This window comes from Taurulus bubalis (assembly GCF_910589615.1).
Source record: "Taurulus bubalis genome assembly, chromosome: 13".
In the NCBI taxonomy this organism is placed as follows: Eukaryota; Metazoa; Chordata; class Actinopteri; order Perciformes; family Cottidae; genus Taurulus; species Taurulus bubalis.
Genome location: NC_136601.1, coordinates 12,966,846 through 12,973,034, shown reverse-complemented (window position 1 = coordinate 12,973,034; position 6,189 = coordinate 12,966,846).

Genomic DNA, 6,189 nt, shown 5'->3' with positions numbered 1-6,189 from the left:
ACAATAGTTTAATCAGCAGCAGGCCAAGTTGGCGTCAGTGGGCAGGCTTTGGTTTATGTAGGACTTGTGGTTTGGTTGAGGGTTATGTGGACTATGGAGTGCAGCAAAGAACCATTTATTTTGGCGTGCATTCCTTTTATATCTGTCACACATGCATGTCCTATCTGCGTGTTTGAGGGAAGAGTTAACCCTAAACTGGGGCCTGCTTTGTCTCTTTTGTTTTTAGTTTTACTTGCTATGTCAAACTACAATGGAGAGGGACTAACAAGTAGTTTATTCTGTTTTGACAACACAACTGATTTGGTCACTGCTTGTCTCTCTTTTTTTTCCTCTCTGCACTGAGGCCTTTTTATTTTATTCCTAATCAAATCACTCACCAGCACCACTGTGCCTGATTCACTTACAATTGAGCTTTAATCATTGTCACACTGCCGCTGTTTTCTGTTGGCCAAATTGATTAGATTTGGCAATCAACATGACTACAAACAAACCAGTCAAACTGTGCAGGTATGTGCCCTCATGGCATAGAAGAAGACACAACTGGGAAACAGTGCAACTGGAAAACAGTGACGTGTAGAGTGTTTGCATCGACTTGGTGTACATGCAGATGATGATGATGACGATGGTGACATGGATTGTGAAAATGGCATCCAGTGTTGCTTCTCAGTGTTCATTTGTGAGCGTTTATTTCATGGAGCCTCAAAACTTGCATATCTGACTGAATGTGGTGTTCTTGTTTATTTGAGCAGAACCTGGAGGTTGGGGGTGACTGCAGGGTGGGCGGCATAGAATGAGACTGGAGTCGGAGAGAAAGAGGACATTTCTTTGGAGTTAGTCACTGTGGGGAGAGGCTGGGCTCCCTTCCAGCTGGCCTGACGGCTCTATCAAGGAATGTGTGTGACTAGAGGCCTGGGTGGGGCTGTGCACTGAGCTGCTCCCTCGGTAAGCCGAACACAGGGGCAAAGCGACGTGATCCACCTCATGGACTGTAGCGTGGTATTTCTACTCTTCAACATGGCATATGTTTTTATTGGCTTTCACTACTGTAGGTGACTACACTTCACCTTACTGTGCATGCATGCCTGCAAGTGTGTTTATGTGGGGCCTCACCAAGGTATTGAGAACAGAAGGTGTTCCCTATCTTTTGAGTCCTGTATCTGGAAGTCATCACAATACACATTTATCAACAAATCTCTCAACAACAAGTCATACGCATTTCTTTCACAGTCAGAGATCTCAAATAAACTTTATCTAATTTAGTTTTGTGTGCGAGTGATCCAGCTAATGATATCTTACGTAACCTTTAGTAATGTAACAGATTCTTGACAAAAATCTGACTTTGTTATTTAGTCAGCCCTTTATCTGAACAACTCCCAGCATGGCAGTCTGAGTAATACGTCTCTGTAACAGGAATATGGGTTAGAGAGTGTACACAGCTGCTGTGGCGCAAATTTCCCTACACAAACATAATGACAGCCACAAACTAGCTGGCATTTGTCTCAGCTATGTCCCATCTATTTCAGTGTAAGGCCCGTTCAAAAAGGTAATCAACAACCCATTCTTAGGCAAACCTTTGAAGCGTTTTACAAGCTTTGCACTAATGTCGCTTGGTTTAAGGAGCATGTTTGCTTTCTAACTTTCCATAGCATTTAGCGTTTAGCATCGGTATTGAATATGAGGCTGTTTAGAAAGAGGTTCAGAGGCTTACAAACACAGTCATTTGGTATACATTTAGTAATGAGTAATGAACAATATAATTTGAACATGGGGGGCTGGGAAAGCGAATGTTAATGATGGGGTTGGAGAGCATGTCTCAGAAGAATTTCTCTGAGGGGCATGTTCCCACTGGTAGATGCCTGTCTACACACATCAAGTCTGGTTCTGTTTGTACTGAGACTGACAAAGAGAAGGCTTTGTTTCACACTATGCCAATGGGTTGTTGCAATAATCCTCGTAGTAAGATTTTGGGCTAGTCACAGCGGGTAAAAGTAAGATTGACTTGTTATGCAGGCTGACACTTAAATCATGTATATAGTCGCAACATTTTAATTGACATATTGGCTTTGTAGCTGCCTATTTCTGTAGTTTTATGCATCTTGGCAGTGCAGTCTTGTCTCACAGTCAAGCACTGCAACTAGAGCAGAGGAATTCACAGGCATATTATTATAAAATGTCCTTTTAAAATTCCTCTTCAAGTGGATTTGCTACTTTTTAATGATGTATTTGGGTTTATGTGTCATATTGGGACACACCTCTTAAAGTAATACTGACTTGTATGTGATGCATATCTGTCAAACATGCATCTGAAATGTTGAGTGTTGATGATGCATTCAGGGTAGGTTTCTTTTGTATCACCCATGATAACGATATAACATTATGACTTATTGTTCATGTTATTTAAATCCCAATCCTGTTTATGTTCCTCTGCCAACAGAAGCCAAGAATATAAGAACCACAGCATCAGACTGAGGGCCTTGGCCTTGCTTGAGCAATCCAAGGTAAGTGTCCTTAGACATAATGCAAGAGTTCCACACAACACATCTAGTATCGGTTAAGTAACTGAAATAAAACATATTTCTTATCACCCATCACTCCAATCAAGGCCATCTAGTCAGTGTCACCTTAGAACAGTGTTCTATTATTCAGCCAAACACCAAACCTCTGATAGAATGCTTGTTGCAAAGCCTCCTTTGAACCTGGAAGGTCATTCCACCACCATTCAGCTGTGAAAGACCTGCCTTGTGGAAACCTGACACGTGGCTGCTTCTGCTCCTGGTGCCTCCTCTTTGCAGCCCTCCTTCCTCCCCCAGACACCACCTGTTCTGCTCGAAACCCTTTACCCTTCTTATGAAACAAATCAAAGGCCTGCCAAGCCCATACTGTTTTAAATGTTTGAAGTTGACAGCTGTAGACAATTTATTCCCGAAGAGTGGAAGAATAGCATCAGAAGCTATACCAAACCCAAAACGTATACATTCCAATGACAGGCTATATAAAAGAGGCATATCCAGAAAAGCTCTGTGGTTGCAGTCTGTTAACAAAACCTTTTGTATGTCTGGTTGTCCTCACACCCCCCCTTGCTCAATACACATACCAGGCCATAATAAAACATGATAGATAAACAAGCTCATCTGTTTCCTTTTTCCCTCATGCCTCCATGGTTTCCTTCAATGCTTCTTGCAAAAATCTAATTATGTTTGATCTACAAATATGCATTTGATGACATCATTAATCAAATTCAAGGACATGTGACATCAGGAACATCCATCTCAGGCATGTCAGCGAATGAAAGAGAAAGAATAGAGGACAGGCTGATTCTCATGTTGCCTGATTGCTTTGAGTCACAGACTGCCTGCTTGTCTTATGATCTCAAGAACAGAGTTTTACTTATTTAGCATCTGTTCACAACATAATTAGTATTGAATCATATGATCTTTGTCAAGTTAATTGTTTCTCTGTGCTCTATTTCCAAAAGAGGTTATGCTATGCAAGGACATTTTAAGCTTGTCTTTATAGAGGGATTCTTATACTTGAGACTCATAGAGAATGAAGACATAGAGTGAAGCCTGTATTCACAATGCCCTCTAGTTGTTGTAAGCTGCTGAGGAGACTCTTCAGGGATAGCCCCGCATTTTCGAACTTACTCAGACGGTTTTCTTCCACCTCTTACTGTTAACATGTATGCTTACATTTCAAAGAGCAGTTTCACAACCATTCCTCATCCTTTCTCACTTACTATCTCGCTTACTTTCATTTTCTACCATTTCCTCTTCTCTCCATCTCCCTCTCTCTCTAAGTTCCTTCCTTCCCTCCTATATTGCTGCAAGCCTCAGCTCATCACTGCGGCTTGCTGCCAGAGATATGACAAAGCATTAAGGAACAAGGACAGCTCAAATACTTCACTCGCGATCATGTGGTACAATGTGGGAAAAAGCAAAATAACTTTAAATATGGAATGTAATTATGTATGAAAGTAGATAAAGTAGGAGGGTTGTGTCCTGAGGTTATACAGTACCTGTGTGTGAGATTAAAGATTGAATAAGAAAATAGTTTTCTCTCCCTTGCTCTTAGTTATTTTTGTGAACACATGGATGTTGCCTTCCACTTTCCTCTGAGATTTTATTTTTCAAAAAACTTCCAGCCAACAATAATATGTACCTTGTATGAGAGTGAAAATACTTTAAATCCACTGCCCCCCTCCAAAACTGAAGCTATACAGCTTTATGTAATGTCAACAAGTCCTGAGAAGCATATGAAAGTGAGGAAACCAAGATCATGTGAAAAGTTTGTCAGCTATTCTCGTCTGTTTTCATTGACTGAATGAAGAGAGGAGGCGGGTATGTAAAAGGAGCTGCATTGTGACCCATGGGGAAAACACAAATTATTTTGGTTCAGTTCAAATGCTCTCGTCCTGGTTGAGATACTATAACTGGCAGTGTCAGTTGACCTAAACGGAATTTGATCTTCATGTGTTAATTGGGTAAAGTGGAACTTTGTGGAACTGCAAACTGCTTCGTTGGTCCCCTCCATACACATTTCAGCTGTGTTTGATGCATATATTGTTATGGATACTATAATCAATCAAGGCATACTGACAGAGACAATGAGACAGAGGGAGGAGGGAGAAGATCAGGTTGTAGATGCCTGCGAGTGATTTCCGGCATATTTGGCATAAACACCATTCCTACCTTATCGTATTATCACTCTCCGTGGCCCTGGCTCTTGTTGTTCAGTCCTGAGAGTGTGCAAAAGGCTATTTTAGAAAGCAGACTTAATATTACCCCAACACATTGCATGCATTTTTCAGTATTCCCAATCATGCAGGACCAGTCTATTTATTGACCTACGTTAATTGGTGTATTGCTTGTTGTGTGCCCTTGGACAGGGTACAGCCAATGAGGGAGACCAGTTTGCAAACAACTTGGCATTCCAAGATGTTTGTTTATTAGTGCTTTTCCACACTAACTTTCAAAGAATTATTATGTGTTAATACTTAGGATACAATTACCCCAGGAGACAATCTGGTCTCGGTCCCGTTAAACTAGCCAAAACATTAGTTGCGTTATCTTTTAACCTTCTCATTTGTTTAAAATGCTATATACTGGCAGTGTGGCAGTATATAGATGGCCATTGACCGAGTAATGCTTAATATCCTCCCTTTTGAAGCAGCTGTTTCTTTATCTTTGCCTCAGGTCCCTCTTGTTCCCAGCAGCTTGCTATTTGTGTGGCAGCTTCAGTGAATGGGAAAGGGAGGCTTACTGGTATAGTCATGTTATTTACATTTTTTTTTTAAAAACTCAGTTTTCCTAAAAAAGAGAAAGTTGAAATTATCCTAAAATGTAAATCCAGCTGTTGTGGCAGTTTCTTATGAGTTTACATGTCTTATCTTGTTTTATTCACGTATATGTGAATTAAATGATCACACACAGTTTACTATGTATTATCTCAGCAATCCAACTATGTCATCACCTTAAATAATGGTCTTGAAGGAGGTCTGCTTCTCTCAGGGTAAAGATAGATTCCAGACACGACCAAGTGAAATAGATCACACAAACAAAGGAAGACACTTGTATACAAAGTTACAAAAAAGGCATTATTGACGCACCCTTCGCATGCATGAAGTGTGTGCTGACCACCCAGAAGTTGTATTTTGCAATGCCCTGAATAAATAAGTTGGTATCACGTTGTCAAGTCCTCCCCATAAAAACACATGCAACCAGTCAGCACTATGACTCATATTCTGTTCGTATCCTGTCTTGTGCCATTCTGTGGATAGGTTTTTGCCATTTATTTCGGCTAATTACAGGCAAATAGACAATTTTCTGAAACTTACTGAATGGCTGCACAGTTTGATGTGGTAAACTGCACCAGGCAGCAGCTGAATGATTCTCTCATTAAAATGACTGTGGTAATACAGCTTCATCATGATTGTAATATCATTCAGCAAAACGTCTTTCACTGTCAAATATTGACTGGCTGCTGTTAGTATAATCAGGTCAAATGCTCAAGCATTGGATGAAAACATAGCCCACGGAACAACCATGCCTTTTTAATCAAGACAATTTAAAACACACATCTGTGATTAGTGGAAAAAATATATCACTTTGTGCAATAGTTTTATCCAGATGAATGCAATGTAAAAACAAGGTAGAGACACATGGCTCAGACAGCTTTGTGTAATTGAAAGTA